Here is a 23,542-nt window from a genome sequence, read left to right as displayed (position 1 = left end):
TATTTTCAAGCTTAACTATATTTTTACAATCTGAGTTCTCATTCATCCAGGGACTCAGAGAAGTAACATCATGAAGGCGTTTGGAGTCTCTCACTGAGAGAGATCCAGTGGACTCTTAGAAGTCCTGCAGGGAATGAGTTACCATTCATTCCTAGGAGGAGATGAATGTGGGCTTCAGGAAAGACCAGGAGCACTCATCTGGTGTTAACCACTATGATATCATCTGAATACTGAAGAAAAGAGTGGAAGGTTCCCTCCAGGTACCATTAAGGACATTGAGGAGAATGGATAAAAAGTATGAAATAATTTCAGTATATCAGGATAAAAGTATGAGATATGGCACTTTAACTTATTACACCTACATTTGATTTAAGAAGCTATCCAATAAAGTCTTGAAGGGAGCTTTAAAACTTCTTCGACAATTGAAAAGGATCAACAATACAATAACAAATTAACTTAAATTATAAAGTCACAGAAGTACTGGAAAAAAGACCAACAGAATAATGGCCTGTATTGAATAATAAACTGTAAAGGAACAATTTCATCAGTTTTCACTCAATTGCCAGTACAGTTACCGTAAGTTAGAAACCACTGTTAGTGTTAGATTCCAGCGTGATTATTACTGCTATGGGCAAAAGACCCTGGAGATAATCTGTCCTCCCCACCAAAAGTTTGAACCATCAGAAGCCCCCTGAGGGTCCTATAATGCGACATTAGCCTGGGAGTTACATGAGGAAAGAGTTCCTCAACTTCCCCCTTCCCTAACCTTAGAAAGAGCAAAATGCAAGAGCTCCCCGATATGAGCAGGAATCAATAACAGAAGAGACAGACCCAACCGGCACAAGAGAGCAGCATGTAGTAAGGTACAGATACAATACCTTTTATCCTTAAACCGTAAGTCTGTAAAGAAAAAAAAGCATCATTGAAATAAATCCTTAGAATGCAAGCTTTAGTATAAATGAGTATCTTGCTGAAGATTAATGGCTTAAATACACCCTCTCATCCCCATACACTTCTGTCTTTGTAGAAGAACACTTGGAAATTAGCTTTATATAAAATCTTCTGTCTTCTAACCCCTGAGCTTCCTTCTGTCCTTTCCTCCACCAAATGTATCAAGTTCCTGGTTTGGTTCCATACTCTGTAAATGTTAGCTTGGTGGAGGTGGAGAGGGATGACGTTACCATGCCTCCCTGCTGAATGCTGATCAGTATTGTGCTGAGTCATTAGGTTCCACTTGCATGTTGAACATTGCTAGAGATATCCTCATTGAGAAACCTGTACTTGTTTCCTGAATGCTGCTGACTGGTGCTCTTAGTAATTGGGGTCTTCGCCTGATTGATGAATGCTGCTGACTCATTCATGTCTGCCTACTGAGTACTGATTAATACTGTGTTGATTGTTAGGGGCCTGCATCATCAGGTTATTACGAATGACTACTGCTGTAGGGTCTTCTAATATGGTGCAGGTCCACCTCAATGTGGGACTGCACACAAATGTCAGTATGGTCAGATATTAACCTCCTCTCACTGTGCTCTCCAATCTCTTTCATCCCCTCCTTTCTCTCTTCTTCTAGCCCCCATCCTTCTCACATCCTTTTTTCCCTCCCTAACCCAACATGACTCTGTCCCTTTTATCATTCTATTATCCCCCTCGATCTTTCCCCCTCATAGCCTTTGCACAGAGCAGCACACCTGGGGGGGCAGGAGCAGCAGGAGATGCTTTGCGGCCGCCGGCAAAATCCAATCAGCTGATGGTCAAAGGGAGGCTGCGGGCCACTGGCGGAGCTCAACCTGCCAGTGGCTGAAAATATGTAGAGGCCGTGATGTTCCTTTTAATCTGCAGGGGCAGGGAAGTAGAAGTTGTGTGTACCTGTGGGAAAAGTTGTGCATGGGCACACACAGCTTCCGCTTCCCTGCTACCCACCCAACTCAGGAAGGCCGGCGGGCCATGGTTGAGCTTATCGCACCAAGACCTGAAGTCAGGAGGAGGCCTGCGGGACCTTGGTAGAGCTCATCCCACAACGGCCCAAAGTCAGGAGGAAGCCATGTATGTCTGTGTGAGAATCTGTGTGCATGTGTGTCTGTGTGCGAGCTTGTGCACATATGCATGTGCTTGTGTGAGAGCCTGTGTGTGTATGTCTGTGAGAACCTGTGTGCATATGTGTGTTTGTGGGCCTGTGAGAGCCTATGTGTTGCATATCTGTGAGGGAGAGAGAGCCTATGTATGTGAGAAAGAGAGTGTATGTGAGAGCATAGGCATATATATGAAAGAGGAAGTGTGTGAGAGAATGAATATACCATTGTTTGTGTGAGAGAGAGAAAAAGTAAAGTTTGTGCAGTCTTAACTCCCCCAATCCATGACAATCTCAGGGTTATTGGAAATCAAAAGATCCCAGATATGGCGAGCAGGAGATTTATTAACACTTATTAGTTTAAATTATTGAGTATAATTTGATGTTTCTGCGTTTTGAAATATTTTATTGTTTAGGAAATATTAGAACATTTTTTAATTATTGGATTTTTTTATTCATCAGATGCTTTGAATTATTTTATTGGGGTTTAGAAAATTTTGGATATTTTTTTATTCATTAACTGGTTTGAAATATTTATTCATTTTATGAATATGATTTTACTATTATGATTGATGTTATATATATTTTTTATTTTATTATTTAATGTTTTATGAAGAATGGTAAAGTTTCTGTTTTCCATTGTTGCTCTGCATGTAGAAGCTGGCTTGTTGTGGGTTCCAGTTCAGTTCTTCTCAGTACATTTCTAGTTATAATTTCTGGTCCCTTTATTCTGTATTTGGTCAGGGTCTCTCCGTGTTCTGCATATCTGACTGAGGTAAGGTGTTTTGCTGGCATGCAATTTCTCTGTAGGGATCTGTAGCGGTCTGGCTTGTTCTGGATTCCTAATAGGAGGTATATTGGTGTTCTAGGGCCTGGTGTAACCTTTTCATAGATAAGGTTGTTACTGTTTGAGTGCAGGCAGTTGGAGGTTTACAGTATTGCAATGGTAATTCCATTTGTACCTCAGGCCCTTCCCTTGACCATGGGTTCTGTGGGCGGTGGAAGCGGGTGTCAGTTTTTAAAAATATAGATTGCTGGAGAAAACTGTGCTTTTTTTGACCCGGGACAGAGACTGAATGAATCTGGGGGGGGGGGGGGGGGGGGCAGTACAGTAATTGTTCGCACAGAGCAGCAAAAAAGCTAGCACTGGGCCTGCTTCCTATTTCCTTTCTTCTTCTTTCTGTCTCCCCTTTCATCTCTTTCTCCTTTGTATTCTTTCCTTCTGAACCTCGATAGGTCTTGTGAGATAGGCAGAGCTAGCAGTTTAAATCAAGGCAGAGGAGTCATGAATGAGAGACACTTGCATACAGACAGGCAGAAAAAAAAGACTACAAATACACATAAAATATACTTATACCGACATATTCACATATGCAGAGACACAAAACTAAGTCTCTTCTTTCTTATCCCTCCTTTTTCTTCCTTACTGTCTCTGCTCACCTTTCTACCATGAGTGTCTAAGTTATCAGAAAACGTTTTTGACTCCAAATAAACGAAAATAGTTATGAATGTGGTTACAAGGAATCATTGAATACCTACATAATCTTCTAAGACAGCTGATTTTGAGTTCCTAGAAAGAAAAGAAGAGAGAATAAATATTCCGACTGCTTCTGTGAATTATCTGCCAGCAGTTAAAATGAAAAGTTAACCACATTTATTTTATTGGTGTTTAGAAAATTTTGGATATTTTATTCATTAACTGGTTTGAAATATTTATTCTTTTGTGAATATGATTTTACTATTATGATTTATGCCTCCCCCCCCCCGAGAACAGCCAAGGTGCTCCAAGCCATGATGTCCCGTTCCCCCCCCCCTCAAGGTCTGTCCCCACCAATCCAATTAGATGCAGGTACCCTATTCTGCCCCGCTCATTCCGAGCAGGAAAATGGCCCCGACAGATGATGTTTTTCTTTGCTTTGTGCATGTCAAGGTAATTTTTAGTTTATAATGCAGTTTGCTTTTTCAGAGATTGCTTTTTTTTAAATAATGAAGAGAGGCAGATAGATCATATTTTGCAAGTCTAATTTCATCTACTCTGAACTCTTTATTAGGTCACACTCCTTTTTTTGGGAATTATGTATAGACACTGCGTTACAATACCATGTTTTAATATCATTATACATTTTAATTCAGTGACTAATTTTAATTTTTCTTTTGCCCTTGTCCTTTGATGGATGTTGGTAAAACTAAGAAAAGCTGCAGGTCAGACTGACAGAATATCTTAACTAAATCAGCACCTATAATCTCAACTGCCTAGAACAGCATCATTCTATAGAGGAAATCTGGTAAAATTGTCCTGAAATGCAGTTGTGTTTAAGATGCACTACCAGCGTGGCTTGCAGTTTTTCAAAATCACAACACAACAAGGAATTAATTATCCTCTGGGAACTGTGTAATTTAACTTTTTTGCCAAGTAGCATACAGCAACCCAGGAACAAATGGATTACTGTGGGCTCTGGCAGAGTGAGACCTGCAATGAGGAGACACACCCTCTCAAGTGACACAAATACAAAATGCCTTCTCTGTACTACGTAATGAAGAAGCTAAAGCAATGGAGATTGAAGAGGTATTTGACAAGAAGGAAGAAATCCAGTGCACGCAAAAACTCCAGAATACAAACAATAACCATCAGACCAAGCTCATTGTGCTGGGAGACTCAATCATCAGAGACACTAATTGGAGAACTCTTTTCAAGGGGAACACAATAGTTAAAAGCTTTCCGGGATGTTCGGTCAGTAGAAACACTATTCAGATAGTCAATGTGATCAAAGAAGAAGGCAAGGACTATGACGTTGATATTATCATCCATCTGGAACTAATGACCTTGCTAGAAACAGCATCCAAGCGGTACAGAGAGACTTCCAGTCTCTGGCGAAGCAGATTAGTCACACGGCAAAGACTATTGCCTTTTCAGAAGTTTTACCTGTTCATGGAAAGGGGGACGAGAGACTAAGCAATATACATAAATCCAATACCTGGCTCAAACCTTGGTGCAAGGATCAAAGATTTGGATATATTGGAGGCTGGGGCAATTTATGGAATAGAAAATGTCTCTATGTCAAAGATAGCTTACATCTGTCTGTGGCAGGTAAAAGGATACTAAGGGATAAATTCAAATCCTATACCATAAGGCATTTAAACTAAATGACGGGGGTGGCAGGAGGATAGTGGAGCATCACCCCCCAACAACAAAAAACAAAACCAACAACAAAGGAGAAGGATGAAAGGGACAACAAAAGTCAGCTGAATAAGGCAAAAAACCAGTCCAAGAAAAGCAGTAAACAGAACAAGAGAAACTGGAGAGCTATAAGCCCAACTGCTAGTAGTCTGGGCAATAAAATCCCAGTCCTGCAAGCCCTAATGGTGGAGGCGGACTTGGACATTGCTGCTGTTACAGAGACATGGTTCACAGATTCTCATGATTGGGATACGACCATACCGGGCTATAAATTGTTAAGGAAGGACAGAGAGGACAGAAAAGGGGGAGGATTAGCTCTATATGTCAAAAACAATATCCAAGCAACTAAACTGCAAGGAATAGGGGGTAGAGAATAAGCGTTATGAGCCATCCTAAAAAAAAAGAGGCCGTGTATCCATTTTTACCGGAGTGGTTTACAGACCTCCGACTCAAATGGAAGAACTAGACAGAGAGCTGATTGAAGACATATAAAAGGTGAGAAGGAAGGAAGATGTGTGATTTTTGGAGATTTTAATCTGCTGGACGTAGACTAGAGGACACCTTTTGCGGAATCTAACAGAAGTAGGGAGATAGTGGATGCCCTGCAAGGGGCTCTGTTCAAACAAATGGTAATGGAACCTACGAGGGAGGGAGCTATTCTTGACTTAGTGCTCACAAATGGGGATAGTATCTCAAATGTTTGGGTGGGGGCCCACCTTAGCACCAGTGGTCATCAAACGGTATGGTTTGATATTGTAAATAGGATATGGAGAAGTCACATAAAGACCCGAGTTTTGAACTTCAAAAATAAAGACTTTGCTGAATTAATAAAATTCCTGGAGATGGAACTTGAAGACTGGGAGAAAATGGGAGAGGTGGAACAACTGTGGGCCAAACTAAAAGGAGCGATCAAAAAGGCAATTAATCTTTATGTTAGAAAAGTAAACAAAAGCAAGAGAAATAGGAACCCTTTCTGGTTCTCAAAAGAAGTGGCTGATAAAATAAAAATAAAAAGAACAGCATTCGAGAAACATAAAGGATCCCAAAAAGAGGAACATAGGGAAGATTATCTGGTTAAACTGAGAGACAAAGAAAGTAATTAGGAAAGGGAGATTTTCCAAGATGGCTGCCGACTGAGAGGCATGGGAAAGCAGAGCCCCAATGTTGCCTCAAACTTTTTCTTCATTTGCTAAGCCACACACTAAAAGAAAGGCAAAGATCAGGGAACTAGGAGGTAACTACCCCAGTCCCAGATGCTTCGAAACCTACCATCGAGGGGTTTCTTCTCACGGTCAAGGATATCTATACTCCGAGGGCGTCCTTGGCGTCGAGTCCAGAAAAGTGGATGGAATGGTCGCCGGACATGCAGGTTACTCTTAGCCCCAGAGCTCCACCCCTCTGTTCCCCCTATTACCTCCTGAGGTGGAGGTTTTTGTGACCATGACCAGAACAACGGGAGATGGAGTGATATCTCTCGTTGCAGGCAGGACTGAGCCAACTCATGGTTATATCTCTGGACCTGGAGCCTTGGGGTTTCTGGAGGGCCTAGCACAGGAAGCAGAAGTAACAGCTCCCTTGGCAGTAAGGGCCTCTACTCCCAGAGGGAACGTAGAAACATCCGGAGAATCGAAAAGGCAGCAGGAAAACCAAGGTACTGTGTTTAATTTGCTATGCACTGCTATTCCTAAACCTACTGAAATTATTATGGACTCTATTTGGGTTGCAATAACTGTGCTGGAAAAGTCTATTTCTTCATTGATAGATGTTACTTCTATTTTAACTGGTAAATTTCAATCTATGGAACTGAATATTCATTCAATTACTCAGAAAATTGCAGCTTTGGATTCTCAAGTCACTCTTTTGCAACAAAATCAAGAACAGTTGTCGGATCTTTTACAACAACGTGAATTGGAAAACAGAGAAAATTCCATTTGCTACCAAAACCTACGTATCCTAAATTTTCCAATCTCAAAATTGATATCTCCTTTGGAAATTCTTTAAAAATATATTATGGAAGTGCTGTAAATTCCTGAAGAAGTGATGCCTACCATAGCTAAAGTTTACATGATAAAATCTACTGGATTGGATAAATCTTATCAGATGTCTGAACCTGAATTGGATTTGACACAGTTTTTGGAAACATCCTTAGAAACAAAGATAACTAGACGTGGAACTTTATTTCTACAATGCATTTTTGCCCAGGATAGGGACATGATTCTTAAAGCTTTTTCCCGCCATAGAAAATCCCAGTGTTTTGGCCAATCCATCTGGGTTTTCCCAGACATTACATGTGCTACGCAGGAACGAAGGAAAAAATGTTTTTCTATGCGTACCGAAATACTGGGTTTGGGTGTAAGTTTAATCTTAGATTTCCATGTCAATGTTTAACGAATATGCAGGGTGTGAAATATGTATACTTTGATCCTGAACAATTATGTTCCTTTTTAGATGCAGGCCCTTCGGTATGTCCTGGTTAAAATGCATTTTGGATTACTGTATAAGAGAAAATTGTAATCTTGGACAGCCTCTCAATTGCTTATATTTTTCTTTGCTTTTTTAAGATTCCGCTTATATATTTTGTCTTGGAATCTCTATATTCTTTAATATTACATAGGAGAAGAGAAAGTAAATTTAGGAAATTAAACTTATTTCTTTTCTTTGAATGTAAAATTATAACTCCTATTGTATTTGCTTTAAATTTACCTGTAATTATGATAAAAATTCAATAAAAAAAATTAAAAAAAAAAAAAGAAAGTAATCAGGAAAGCAAAATGTCTAGCGGAAGAAAAGATTGCCAAAGAAGGTAAGAGAGGGTGACAAAACATTTTTTCAAATATATCAGAGAAAGGAGAAAAGGTCCAAATGGCATAGTGAAACCTGAAAGGTGAAAAGGATCAATATGTAGAAAGAGACCTAGAAAAGGCAGAAATATTAAACAAATACTTCAGTTTGGTGTTTCACGTAAGGAAGACCCTGGGGAAAGACCTTGCTTGGTTAATAAAGGCTGTCAATGGGGGTAGATTTGATGAAACCCTGTTTATGGAAGTGAATGCATGAGAAGAGCTAGGAAAATTGAAAGTGGACAAAGCCATGGGGTCTGATGAGATTCATCCGAGTAATCTTAGGGAGCTCAGAGATCTGCTGGGGGGGGGGGGGGGGGAGGGGTCCGCCAAGTTACCTGTTCAATAGAATCCGGAAATGGGAGTGTGCCGAGTGACTGAGAAGAGCAGTGGGTGGTCCCACTTCACAACAGTGGGAGCCGAGAGGAGGCTAGAAATTACAGGCCAGTTAGTATTGGTGTTTGAGGTAGTTGTGGGTGGATCCTTGAGCCGGTGGCAGATGACCACGCCCCTGGGGGAAGATCCCGAGAGGGACCACCGGTCAGGCTCAGAGTATGGAGACAGAAACACACTAGTTCTTTTATTAAACAGTATATTGAACCACCAGAGATGGCAGTAGTGAACTGGAAGTGCCCGGCAGGGCTATAATCCCTCAGGTACTAGAACAGCAATCCTGGATAACTGAGCTGTAGAGAAACTGAATATAGTGAGTAGGCAGGGTCTGCAGAGTTCAGGAGCAGAGTCTTGATGGTAACACTCACACAATAGTCTCTAGAAGTAGTCCAGGTGTTGGAATAGTTAGGCCCTCAAGGAGCGAGTACCTGGTTCCAGGGAAAGCTCTGAGAGAGAGAAGATAACTCACTGGTGTAGTAGGCAGCGATGACTTCCAGGCAGAAAGGGTATTCAGCAACTAGTCCGGGAACATGGGCCCTCGAAGAGTGAGTGCCGGTTCCTGACTGTGACCTGAAAACCAAAGAGAGAGCGAGGCCCCCGAGGAGCGGGTACCCCTGGTAAGTCCGAGGAGGCAGAGTAGCTTGGAGAGAGCAAAAATGGTCCGTAACCAACTCCTATTCAATTCCTTGCTAACTCGATTAGTTAGCGAATTCTAAGACTATATATCCAGTACTGATGACGTTATCAAACATAGGAATCAAAGGCACAGCTCTCAGTTGGTTCAAATCATTCCTATCAAACAGGTTTTACAAGGTCAGAATTAACAACAAGGAATCTGACCCCATCCTATCAGACCAAGGTGTACCACAAGGTTCATCCCTCTCTCCCACCCTGTTCAACATTTACCTCCTCCCACTCTGCCATCTCCTATCACAACTCAAGCTTACTCATTACCTCTATGCAGATGACATCCAGATCCTCATCCCCATCACAGAATCTATTCAAAAAACCTTCGCCTACTGGGAGAATTGTCTTCAACCAATTAAACATCTACTCTCCAGCATGAACATAATTCTAAACTCCAGCAAAACAGAGTTGCTACTGATATCTCACAAACCGAACACCCACGCACACAGCTTAGCACAAAACATGGAGCTCTCTGCAGACGTCAGGAATCTAGGAGCATGGCTTGACAACCAACTTAACCTAAAAAAATTCATTAACACAACCACCAGGGATTGCTTCTTTAAACTACAGGTCCTAAAGAAACTAAAGCCACTCCTTCACTTCAATGACTTTCACCTCGTTCTTCAATCCATTATTTTTTCGAAACTTGATTACTGCAACTCAATCTTACTTGGCCTCCCCTCTAACAGCATCAAACCCCTACAGATGGTACAAAATGCCGCAGCCAGAATCCTAACTAACACTAATAGAAGAGACCATATTACCCCCATCTTGAGCAACCTCCATTGGCTACCCATCAAACAGAGAATCCTATATAAAACCTTAACCATCATTCACAAAGCAATCCATAACGCCGCACCTATATCTCTACAAATTCAACTTCAGCCACACTTATCTACCAGACCCATCAGAAGCGCCTACAAAGGCACATTAGTCGCAGCTCCTGCCAAATCAACACTAAGAAAAAGAGCACTCTCCACGGCAGGACCACACCAATGGAATGCGCTCCCACCAGACCTACGACTCGAACCCAATCTACCAGAATTCAAAAAAAGGTTAAAAACCTGGCTCTTCAGGCAAGCATTCGAATTCACAGAGTATAACTAAGCACCTCCTCCTGAATTTCAGATCCAACCATTGTAGGGTGTCACGAATAGCTTGACACTTAATTTCTTACACGTACTTGCTTATTCGCAATGCCTATTTAACAGTCATTTAACAGAGGACATATTATATAACCATTTACTGCAGTCGATATACGCTACTAAAGTCCATTGTAAAAAATGGGGAACACACACATACTATTCAAAACACGAACAAGGTTATTTATTATTTGTTAATTATTATTGATACTTTCATTGTTCCTTGTAAAAATGTTCATTGGTTGATTGTTATTGTTCAATGTTCTATGTAAAATTGTTCAATGTTCTATGTAAAAAACCCCAGTCTAACCTCCCAGACCAGGGCAACCTTTTTGTTAATTGTAAACCGGATTGATTTGTATTGCATACAGGAATTCCGGTATATAAAAATTAAAAATAAATAAATAATCTCAGCGGGACACCCCTGAGGTTCGCGCCACTGCTGGTACATCAGTCGGGGCCGCGCCGCACGCATGCCCTTAGGCCCTTGTGAATCATGGTGGATCGCAGCATCGAGCCGCTCCGGGGATGCCGGAGGGAGACGGCAGAGAGACGCTGCGGTGGCCAACCTTCCACTTGAGCAAGAGGGAGTCGCCAAAGAGGTGAGGAGGGCGGAGTGGAGATGTCGAGCAGCGATGGTCATAACAGTTAGCCTCACTTCAGTGGCGGGAAAATTAATGGAGACTCTGCTGAAAGAAAGGATAGTAAACTACCTACAATATGGTGGCTTGCTCGATCCGCATCCGCACGGATTCACCAGGGGTAGGTCCTGTCAGACAAATGTGATTGATTTCTTTGATTGGGTAACTAGAGAATTGGATCAGGGAAGAGCGCTTGATGTGATTTACTTGGATTTTAGTAAAGCCTTTGATACATCCCGCATAGAAGACTCGTGAACAAAATGAGAAGCTTGGGAGTGAGTGCTAAGGTGGTAGCATGGATTACAAACTGGTTGACAGATAGAAGACAGAGTGGGATGGTAAATGGAACCTACTCTGAAGAGAGAACGGTGTTAAGTGGAGTGCCGCAGGGATCAGTGTTGAGAGCGGTTCTGTTCAACATCTTTGTGAGTGACATTGCGGAAGGGTTAGAAGGTAAAGTTTGTCTATTTGTGGATGATACTAAGATCTGCAACAGAGTTGACATGCCGGAAGGAGTGGAGAGAATGAGACGTGATTTAAGGAAGCTTGAAGAGTGTTCAAAGATATGGCATCTGGGATTTAATGCCAAGAAGTGCAGTCATGCATCTGGGACATAGTAATTCGAAGGAACTGTATGAGATAGGGAGTGAAGCACTGCTGTGCACAGAACAGGAGAGAGACCTTGGGGTGATAGTGTCTAGCGATCTAAAGATGGTGAAGCAATGTGACAAGCTGTTAGCTAAAGCTAGAAGAATGCTGGGCTGCATAGAGAGAGGAATATCTAGTAAAATAAAGGAAGTGATAATCCCTTTGTATTTATTTATTTATTTACATTTTTATTTTATTTAAAAACTTTTCTATACCGTTGCTAAGTTAAATACCGTCGCAACGGTTTACATGTAGGCACATATTTAATGTAGGTAAAAGTACATTCTAACAGGTGCCGTCAAAGGTTCAGTTACAATATATCATTAGACATAGTCATTTAGCGAAGTAGTTCATAACCAATTTTACCAAGGTACTTACACCGGTAGTTTTATTACACATAGTATTATAGTTATGGTTTATTGTGGTGTGGAGTTCATAGACTAATCTACTGTATAGTCCTAAGGACTGTATGTCGGTGTTACGAGCGCGCGCGGGCGCGGTCGTCGTAAGCAGGTGGTGGTGAGCCCTTGGGCCACGGCAGGACTCAAGGAGGAGCCCCAAGCCACACCGTGGGAAGTGAGCTGAGCAGGCATGGTGAGCCAGGCAGGCAGGAACAGAAGCAGGGAGTCCGACCCTCAGCCAGACCTGCATGCCCATGGTAGCCAACACGGGGAAGTTGACTAATGAACAGTCCTCCGACTGTTCCCGGCCCTTTCGGACCTGCCGCAGGGAATGGCAATGGGCAGCAGGCCGGACAGAGGCGAGGGCAGACAGAGTCCTTAAACAGAAGACATCAGACGGGGCAGAAGCAGGCTGAAGCAAGACGGAGACATCAGGACTAGGGCTGAAGCGAGACACAGGCAGGATCCAGGCGAGCAGGAACTCCGATGCTGGGATACTCACATCCGAAGCCCCCTCGGCTGGCAGAAGCTCAAGAGCCCGTGGGACGAATCCCTCCTGTTGGCCACTCCAGGGCCCAACAGGACAGAAGGCTCAGGAACCAGATGAGGACGTAAGTCAAGGCAGAGACAGGAAGACATCCGGGCAAGGGCTGAAGCAGACACTGTAGACAAGGCTGGACAGAAACATTGCACTGTCCATCAGGGTGCCCTACTCAGCCCACCCGTGGGACTGAGTCGCGGACCACCCTGTCCCAGACGCGCCCTATACAGCCCAGGAAGGCTGGTCGCGGACCACGCTGAGAAGGAGGGTGCGGGGAAGACCCAGGCGAACAGGAACTCCGATGCTAGGATACTCACATCCAAAGTCCTTACGGCTGGCAGGAACAGGAGCATACATCTAGGCAGGGACACAGGACAGGAACCCATCAAGGCATAGGCGAAACCAGGGGACCTGGATCAGCAAGGTTACAGACAACTGTAGAGCCCGATCCTAAGGCCCTTTGCAAGTGAACAGAAAGTCCTTAAATACTGGAGGTAGAAGGCAACTCCCTGGGAGGAGCTTGCCAGGACCGCCCACCGCTGGTCCTATAACTGGGGTAGAGAGCTGCGGGCCAGCCCCTAGGGAAGGGCGTCGCCCAACAGGAAGTCCAAACGCTGAGGCATGCAAGCCACAGGCACAGCTAGGCCTCTCAGGCCCTGGAGCAAGTCCCGGATGGAACACAGGCGAGGCCCAGGCTTCAGAGCGGCCTCCGGAGGAAGGTAAGAGACCTCCTGTAGCGCAGCAGCAGGGGGGATCGCAACAGTCGGTGCCTTTCTGTCTTTTCCTGAAATATTTCTCTCTATTCTCCTGTCTCTTTGTAAAATGCTTGTTTAAAAAGCCATGTTTTTAGGTTTTTCTTGACTGTCTTGAGATCACTTTGTAGCCTGATCTCTGGAGGCATTGTGTTCCAGATTATGGGTCCTGCTAGTGATAGGACTATTTCTCTCACTTGTGTCAGTCTTGCTGTTTTAACTGATGGAATGGTTAGGAGTGCTTTATTTGCTGAGCGGAGGTTCCTGTGTGGAGTGTGTACCCGTAATGCTGTGTTCAACCAGTCTGATTTCTCATCATAAATTAGTTTGTGAATGATACATAGGGTTTTGTATTTAATTCTGTGTTCAATTGGTAGCCAATGTAACTCTGCTAGGGTTTCAGTTACATGGTCCCTCCTTCTTTTTCCAGTTAGTATTCTAGCTGCTGTGTTCTGAAGTATTTGCAGTGGTCTTAATGTTGTATTAGGTAGTCCTAGCATAAGGGCATTGCAGTAATCTGTGCTGGAGAAGATTAGTGCCTGCAGTATTGTTCGGAAGTCATTTTGAGTTAGTAGTGGTTTAAGTTTTCTGAGTACTATGAGTTTTGTATAACCTTCCCTTACTTTTAGTGATATGTGTTGTTTCAGATTGATTTCAGGGTCTATTATTATTCCCAGGTTACGTACTTTTTCTGCTAGTTCAATTTTCTGGTTGTCTTTGAGTATTATTGATGTTTGACTGATTTCAGAATTTATTCGTTCTAAGTGAAGAAATTCTGTTTTATCAATATTAATTACAAGTTCCATTTGTGTCAGTAGTTATTTTATAATGTTTAGGTACATGTTGGCTAGGTTTAATGTTTTCTCTAGAGTGTCCTCTATGGGTAGAATTAGTTGAATGTCGTCGGCGTAAATGTAGTGGATAATTCCTAGCCCTGCAAGTAAGTGGCATAATGGCAGCATGTATATGTTAAAAAGGGTCGCAGATAGGGCTGATCCCTGTGGAACTCCTGTTTTGAGATTCATTTTTTCTGATAATGTGTTGTTGATCTGAACTTGGAAAAACCTGTTTTTTAGATATGATCTGAATCATTTTAAAGTTAGGTCATGTAATCCGATTTCTTCCAGTCTATTTAGTAGTATTTTATGGTTTACTGTGTCAAAGGCTGCAGATAGGTCAAGCATTAGTAGAATGTAGTGTTTACCACTGTCAAAGCCTCTTAGAATGTTATCTGTTAGAGAGAGGAGCAGAGTCTCAGTGCTGTAGTGTTTTCGAAAACCGTGTTGAGAAGGATACAGTATGTTATTGTTATCCAGGTGTTCAGCTAGTTGTTTCTGTACTGTTTTTTCAATTAGTCCCATACTATGGAACTCCAGGCCCTTGGAGTTAAGATTACAAAGAGAAAACAAAACATTTAGGAAAAACCTAAAAACCTGGCTCTTTAAACAAGCTTTTCAAAAAGAGAAGGGAGAATGGAAACCAGGGAAATGCATGGTACGAACAAGAAGCACCCAACCACACAACAGTAATCACAAAGTGTGTAGTTTTTAAGTGAACTTTGCAGTAAAGGATAAAGCTACAATTAGAGAAAGACTCCTGTACTCAAACTGCTATAGAATTGAACTAGACATGTTTTTTCAACCTCATTTAATAATTAATCTTGCTTAAAAATTGTTACCGAACCGTATGGCACCCATGTAAAATGTAAGATTACAATAGCATTACTTTATGTGCCTTTATGTAAACTGTTGTGACGGTACCCACCTTAACAACGGTATAGAAAAAGCTTTAAATAAAAAAATAAATAAATAGTTTAGCTATTAAAGGAAGATTTGATACTGGTCTATAGTTGTTTAGGATGAGGGGATCATTGTTTTTTTTTCTTAATTATTGGTTTTATTATTGCTCCTTTCAGTATATCTGGCATTGTTCCTTCTTCTAGGGATAGGTTTATGATTTTAGTCAGCATATGGGTGACTGTGCTAGCTGATTTTTTCAGTTCAGTTGTAGGTATTGTGTCAATTTTGTGTGGGGCGGGGTTTACATTTTTTAGCATCTGTTCCACTTCCATTTCAGATATTTCAGTGAAAGATATCCATGGGTTGACATCCCTTTTTTGCATTTTAATTTCTTGGTTGGCAATGTTTGGAAGTTTGTCTCTTAGTTTAGTGATTTTGTCACTGAAAGATTTGGCGATTTCATTACATTTTATTTCTGGTAGGTTTTGTGGTGATTCTTGTTTGTCACTGGTTAGGTTTGAGACTATTGAGAACAGTGTTCTTGGGTTATGTGCAAATTTTTCAATTTTATTGCTGAAATATTCTCTCTTAACATTGAGTATTAGCTGTTTGTAGAAAGCTGTTTGTAGAAAGCTAGATGCTTTCTGTATTTAGTTAGGTTTAAAATCTTTTCTATACCGTTGCTAAGTTATATACTATCGCAACAGTTTAAATGTAGGCACATAAATTAAATTAGGTGAATACGTACACTAGAACAATCTAACAGGTGCCAAATAAGCCAGCCCTCTGACGTCAATGGTGGGGCCGGGTGAGTGAATTTTAAATTTACACTCACCCCGGATGCCCCCCCCCGAATCTCCAGGGGACCATTCAAAAGCTTCTCACGACTTACCATCTCTCCTGGAAGCAGCCAGCTCTGCCGAACCCCTCGCACAGCCAGCTGGAGGCAAGCTCCGCAGGTGCTTCACAAAAAGCAGACAACATCACAGCTTTCGCTGCCTGAGCTGAGGAAACACCGCAGGACGCCCTCCCCCCACCAGATCACAGCAAGCAATGGGGATACACTCAAGGCCTACCAGAAAGGCCTCCGATCGGAATCCACATCACGTGACCTGCAGCTAAGCCAGCCCTCTGACGTCAATGGAGGGGCCGGGTGAGCGAATTTTAAATTTACACTCACCCCGGGTGCCCCCCCGAATCTCCAGGGGACCGTTCAAAAGCTTCTCACGACTTACCATCTCTCCTGGAAGCAGCCAGCTCTGCCGAACCCCTCGCACAGCCAGCTGGAGGCAAGCTCCGCAGGGGCTTCACAAAAAGCAGAACAACATCACAGCTTTTGCTGCCTGAGCTGAGGAAACACCGCAGGACGCCCTCCCCCCACCAGATCACAGCAAGCAATGGGGATACACTCAAGGCCTACCAGAAAGGCCTCTGATCGGAATCCACACCACGTGACCTGCAGCTAAGCCAGCCCTCTGACGTCAACGGAGGGGCCGGGTGAGTGAATTTTAAATTTATACTCACCCCGGGTGCCCCCCCGAATCTTCAGGGGACCGTTCAAAAGCTTCTCACGACTTACCACCTCTCCTGGAAGCAGCCAGCTCTGCCGAACCCCTCGCACAGCCAGCTGGAGGCAAGCTCCGAAGGGGCTTCACAAAAAGTAGACAACATCACAGCTTTCGCTGCCTGAGCTGAGGAAACACCGCAGGACGCCCTCCCCCCACCAGATCACAGCAAGCAACGGGGATACACTCAAGGCCTACCAGAAAGGCCTCCGATCGGAATCCACACCACGTGACCTGCAGCTAAGCCAGCCCTCTGACGTCAACGGAGGGGCCGGGTGAGTGAATTTTAAATTTACACTCACCCCAGGCGCCGCACGCCGAAGGAGCGCATCCAAAGGAGCAGACCCCTTTGCGCGCCCCTTCACGCAGCCCATTCAAAGCAGCCCACTATTCCTATCCACCTCTAACGCCTACCTTCCTCTTCCTGCTCCTTCCAAACACTAAAAAACTTGAAAATGAACAAGATCTCTTCTCCAATCAACCCTCCCTCTTCTTCTAAGGAACTCTCAACACAAAAAAAACACTCTTCTTCGAAACTTCTACACAATGTAAAAAAGCCAACCTCCATCAAAAACAACACACATATCCAACTCTCAAGCTATATGCTTCTCTCATTCATACTAATCAATACTCGCTCAATAATTTAAAAAATCCCTCTATTCAATGACCTTCTCAACGACTGCAAACCAGATTTCATTGCAATCACAGAAACCTGGCTAAAAAACACAGATTCTGTCCTAATAAACCAACTATCCAACCAGAACTACAACATCTCTTCAATTCCCAGAAAAAATAAAAAAGGAGGTGGCCTAATGTTTATATCTAAAAAAAACTTCAGCTAAAACTTCGTCCATCTACCATTCCTCCACCTTTTGAAATTGCTATATATGACTCACCAAAACTTCAGATATGCATCGTCTACTCTCCACCAGGAGCACTTGAGAAAAACTGCTCACCTCTAATTGAATTTCTAATAAATAACATCTCCCTCAACAAACCCATCATCTTACTTGGCGACTTCAATATACACTTCAACTTACCCTCCCAATCTAAAACCTGCCAAACGATCATTGATGCACTTTTAGCTCTAAATCTTAAATAAATAATCCAATCTCCAACTCACAAAGCAGGCCACACAATTGACCTCATCTTTATCAATACTGAAATTTGGAAATCTTTCTCTACTCACACTAAAGAAATACCTTGGTCTGACCATCACCTAATCCAAGCTGAACTACTCGCCAACCTCAACCTAAAAACGCCTCAAAGCACCCCAAAAGCAATATCTTACCGTCCACCATTTAACACAGATCTCCTACAAAAAAGTCTTCAATCAGAACTAATAAACATCAACCTATCTAATGCCGATAATGCTATCTTATCATGGCTAAATATCACAAAAAAAGTAGCAGACAACATTAATCCCACCATTACAAAATATAAACAACAGTCCAAACACAACATCCAATGGTACAATGAAAATATCAGAACTGCCAAACATCTACTCAGAAAAAAAGAAAGAGAATGGCGGAAAAACACAACCCCTACCACACTAAATAACTATCGGAACAACCTTATTCAATACAAAAATATCATCAACATTTCAAAAAATAATTTTTTCTCCAATAAACTCTCCAAATTTCATCATAACTCCAGAATGCTATTCACAATAGTTCAAAAACTTACCAAAACCACCCAAGATTCTATATGCACCAAACATGGAAGTGATGACTTTGCGGACTTCTTCAACAACAAAATAGCTCATCTCATCCAATCCAACATAACCAACAACAACCAGAACATCAAACTCAACAGCATGATAACTTCATCCTGGTCAAACTTTGACATCTCCTCCACTCTTGAAATTAGAACTATAATTAACAAAATAAACCCAGCCAACCATCCATTGGACACCATCCCAATAACCTCCCTCAAAACAATTGAACCAACCATTTCTAAAACCATCACCAAAATCGTCAACTTATCATTGACTGAAGGCTACTACTCCAAATGCCTCAAATCTGCTATCATCAAACCAATCCTCAAAAAGAACAACCTAGATCCAGAAATCCTCACCAACTACCGCCCTATATCAAACCTTTCATTCCTGGCCAAAACCATTGAAAAAGTTGTACACACTCAACTAGATGATTATCTGGAAACAAACAACATCCTACATCCATCCCAATATGGATTTAGAAAAAACCTAAATACAGAATCTCTCCTCATCTCCCTAAATGACATTATCATCAGAGGCTTTGACAAAGGTGAAAAATACCTACTCATACTCCTTGACCTATCAGCTGCTTTCGACACAGTAAACCACAATATACTGTTAGAACGACTGTCAAACATTGGCCTTTCTGGTACTACATTACAATGGTTCTCGTCCTACCTCTCTGATCGTTCATACCAAGTAGTGATCAACAACACCCCATCAAAAATGATTGACCTCAAAACTGGAGTTCCACAAGGTTCAGCCTTATCCGCTACCCTCTTCAACATTTACCTCCTACCCATCTGCCAACTACTAAAAGATCATGGAATCTCACATTTCCTCTACGCTGATGACATTCAGCTTCTAATTCCCATTCAGAACTCAATTGAAGATGCATACAAAAAAACATCAGATCTACTTATCTCAATCAAGCACTTACTAAACTCCCTGAAACTCATAATCAACTTCGACAAAACTGAAATCATACTCATGGATAAAAAACCCAATCCAACTCCGCCACCCCTGACAATCCTAGATAAACAAATGACAACTATAATCCCTACCACCCATACCAGGAACCTTGGAGTTACCATCGATGCGTGGATTTACATCTCCCTCCGGGAGGCGTAAATCCATGGATAAAGGTAGGGGGGGGGGTTCGATAGTGCCGGGGGGTGGGTGGGTTAGGTAGAGGAAGGGAGGGGAAGGTGAGGGGAGGGCGAAAGAGAGTTCCCTCCGAGGCCGCTCCGATTTCGGAGCGGCCTCGGAGGGAACGGAGGCAGGCTGCGCAGCTCGGCGCGCGCCAGCTGCCCAAAATCGGCAGCCTTGCGCGCGCCGATCCAGGATTTTACAGGATACGCGCGGCTATGCGCGTATCTTATAAAATCCAGCGTACTTTTGTTTGCGCCTGCTGCGCAAACAAAAGTACGCGATCGCGCAGTTTTTAAAAATCTACCCCGCTGTGTTTTACTACTACGTTAGTTGTGAAATAGAGTTGTTGGTATTATCATGCACATTTTGTTATGGGAGTCTCTGTTTAGTGGACCCTTGGGCCGACCTGCTGGAGACTGGGAAAGGTGGTCAATGTCTCTAATGAATAGCAGGCCAGGAGGCAGATGTTCAGGCAGGACGTAGATGCTCTTCACCCTGGAAGCTGGTACTCCCCTGGGAGGAGCCCGTAAGAGCCCAACTGCTGGGACTTAGGTGGCTTCACCCTTGGAAGCCGAAGCCCCCCCGGGAGGAGTCCGTAGGGGCCCGGCCGCTGGGACTTAGGCGGGTTGTGGATCAGGACAGGTAACTGGAACCAGACTAGGACAGTAGCAATAATGTAACTGGGCTCGGGTTCTGGAACCAGGCAGGAACTGTAGCAGGATTCGGGTACTGGAACCAGGCAGGAAATGTAGCAGGATTCGGGTATTGGAACCAGGCAGGAACTGTAACGGGATTTGGGTACTGGAACCAGGCAGGAACTGTAGCAGGATTCGGGTACTGGAACCAAGTAGGTACTATAGCAGGCAGGCTGGAACCAAGCAGGTACTGTAGCAGGCAGGCAGGAACCAAGCAGGTATTGTAGCAAGCAAGCAGGAACCAAGAAGGTACTGTAGCAGGCAGGCTGGAACCAGGCAGGTACTGTAGCAGGAACGGAGCGACGAAGCAAAGCGAGTCACTCCAGGGCACAGCACCACAGGAAACCGGGAGGCTAACCCGTTGCAAGGCAAAGACTGGATGGCCGCGGCCGGCTTATCAAGGCCGCGGCGTCTGACGTCAGGAGTTGGGCGGAGTCACCACTGGCGGGAAGAACGGCCTAGAAAAGCGCCCAATGGCGCATGCTCGCGCCTAGGAGCCGGGTGTCCATGGGAGAACCTCACAGTGGCACAGCCCCAACGGGGACGCCGCCAAACAGGCCGCAAACCAGGCCTCTGGAAGCGGTACGAGAGGTCCGGGAGGCCCAGAGGTAAGGGCCTGGCCGCAGTGCTCACGGCCAGAACCGCAACAGTACCTCCCCTCTTACGCCCCCTCTTCGCCGGTCCGGGTTTACTTGGGTGGTCCAGATGGAACTGCCATAATAAGTCCTTGTAAAGGATGTTACGGGCTGGTTCCCAAGAATTATCCTCGGGTCCGCAACCCTCCCGGGCAAGCAAGTATTCTCATTGGCATTGATGAAACTGGACATCCAAAACTTCACGCACTTGATACGTGACCTTGTCCGGTACTGAAGGATACGATGGTTCAGGAGCCCGGGAGTGGTACCTGGATAACACAAGAGGCTTCAGCAATGACACATGGAACACGTCATGTATGCGCATGGAGGAGGGTAGGCACAGATGGTATGAGACTGCTCCCACTCGTTTGGCGACTTGAAAAGGCCCACAGAATTTCGGAGCTAGTCTTCTAGACGGAATATGTAGCTGTAGATTTCTGGTGCTAAGCCAGACACGGTCTCCTGGGAGGAAGATGGGTGCTGGCTGATGATGTCTATCTGCCCACTTCTTGGCGGAAAGGGCAGCTTTATGGATCTTTTCCTGGGTAGAGATCCAAAAGGAATGATGCTGGCGAGCTGAGAGTTGCACTGCCGGGAGTGCACTAGTTCAGGCGAAGGTAGGGGCGGACAAAGTTGCTTCCCATAAACAACGAGGAATGGCGAACTTCCAGTAGCAGCATGCGTGTGATTATTATACAAGAACTCTGCCCACGGGAGTAGCTTGGCCCAATTATCTTGTCGTTCGTTCACGAAGGCACGAAGGAAAGTCTTCAAGGTTTGATTGGTTCGTTCCGTTTGCCCATTACTTTGAGGATGGAATGCTGATGAAAGACTAAGTTGCACATTGAAGCGTTTGCATAGGTCTTTCCAATAACGAGCTGTAAACTGTGGTCCTCGATCGGAGACTATATTCTGTGGGAGACCGTGAAGTCTAAAGATATGCTGAGTGAACAGGCCGACCAGGTCAGGTGCAGAAGGTAGCTTAGGCAAAGAGACAAAGTGCGCCATCGTGGAAAATCGGTCCACGGTTACCCAAATGACTGAATTATCTCCTGAGGCAGGAAGGTCCATGACGAAATCGGTGGAGATGTGTGTCCAAGGCTCCACTGGGATGGGCAATGGTTGCAACAGGCCCCTGGGCTTTCCAATGAGCGGCTTTTGAACAGCACAGGTAGAGCATGAGCCCACAAAAGCTTGAATGTCCTGTCTCACCGTTGGCCACCAGTAGAAACGGTTTAACAAGTCTAAAGTCCTTTTCCAACCAACATGGCCCCCAGTGAGGGAGTCATGGGCCCAAGCAAGAACTGCTCTCCGAGAGCGACGTGGAATGACGGTCTTCCCTTGGGAGGACACTGAGGTTGCAGCAAGACTTTCTTTCTCAGGGTCCAAGATATATTGAGGTGTATCAGGAGTCTCTTTGACTTCAGAGGAGCGTGAGAGCACATCGGCTCGAACGTTCTTCAAGCCGGGTCGGTAGTGTAATGTAAAGTCAAACCGGTCAAAAAACAGCGACCACCGGGCTTCTCTTGGATTCAGGCGTTGGGCTTGCTTCAAGAATGCTAAGTTTTTGTGATCGGTGTAAATCATAACCGGATGGTTGGCTCCTTCCAACCACTGTCGCCATTCCTCCAGGACAAGTTTCACGGCTAGCAACTCTTTGTCACCAACACAGTAGTTGCTCTCTGCCGGGGAGAATTTCCTTGAGAAATATGAACAGGGCAACAGCTGTCCAGAATCATAGTACTGACTCAGAATGGACCCCATGGCCACATTGGACGCATCAACTTCCACCACGAAGGGCCGGCTGGGATCCGGATGGCGAAGGCAGGTGTCTAACAAGAAGGCTTCTTTAAGGGCCTCAAAAGCTTGACAGGCAGAAGCAGGCCAATCTACCGCATTAGCCCCCTTTCGGGTGAGGGCAGTTAACGGGGCCACAATACGAGAGTAATTGGGAATAAAATGATGGTAGAAATTGGAAAAGCCGAGGAAGCGTTGCAACGCTTTAAGATCCCTTGGCCGGGGCCAATTCTTAATAGCCGTCACTTTCTCAGGATCCATTCGAAAGCCAGCTGCAGAGACTATGTAGCCTAGGAATGGCAGGGACATCTTTTCAAAGCTACACTTTTCCAGCTTCGCATACAGACCATGCTCCCTAAGTATCTGGAGCACTTGACGGACATGCTGACGGTGCGACGACAGATCCTGGGAGTAGATTAACACATCGTCGAGGTAAACAATTACGCAGGTGTTCAGAAGGTCCCGCAACACCTCATTCATCAGGTGCTGGAACACCGCCGGGGCATTACATAAGCCGAAAGGCATCATGAGGTACTCGTAATGCCCATCTCGGGTATTAAACGCAGTTTTCCACTCATCTCCGGGACGGATTCTGACTAAATTGTACGCTCCTCGCAAGTCCAATTTTGTGAAAATCTTCGCTCCTTGAAGCCGATCAAGGAGCTCCGGGATTAACGGGAGTGGGTAGTGGTCTCGCTTGGTAATAGAATTTAGGCCTCGATAGTCTATGCACGGCCTCAGTGAGCTGTCTTTCTTGCTGACAAAAAAGAAACCTGCCCCTGCAGGTGACTTGGACGGGCGGATAAAGCCCTTGGCCAGATTCTCCGCAATGTACTCGGACATGGCCCGGGTCTAAGGTATGGATAAGGGATAAACCCTCCCTCGGGGGGGGGGGGGGGACATAGTACTAGGTAGCAAGTCTATAGCACAGTCATATGGACAATGCTG

At 44.2% G+C, this 23,542-nt stretch overlaps 1 protein-coding gene across 1 annotated transcript in view; it reads right to left on the bottom strand.

Annotated features, from left to right (window-relative positions):
* LOC115079440 overlaps positions 1-23,542 on the bottom strand; it is a 135,627-nt gene that overhangs the window by 92,508 nt on the left and 19,577 nt on the right. Inside the window, exons 2-3 of the mRNA XM_029583038.1 lie at positions 3,611-3,641; positions 879-900 (exon numbers count right to left, since the gene is read on the bottom strand). The gene's annotated coding sequence lies outside the window, so the exon portion shown is untranslated. The remainder of the gene's footprint in view (positions 1-878; positions 901-3,610; positions 3,642-23,542) is intronic.

This window comes from Rhinatrema bivittatum, chromosome 17 (genome assembly GCF_901001135.1).
Source record: "Rhinatrema bivittatum chromosome 17, aRhiBiv1.1, whole genome shotgun sequence".
Classification (NCBI taxonomy): domain Eukaryota; kingdom Metazoa; phylum Chordata; class Amphibia; order Gymnophiona; family Rhinatrematidae; genus Rhinatrema; species Rhinatrema bivittatum.
Note: the sequence above shows the minus strand (reverse complement) of the source record. Positions and strands in the feature narration are given on the sequence as shown.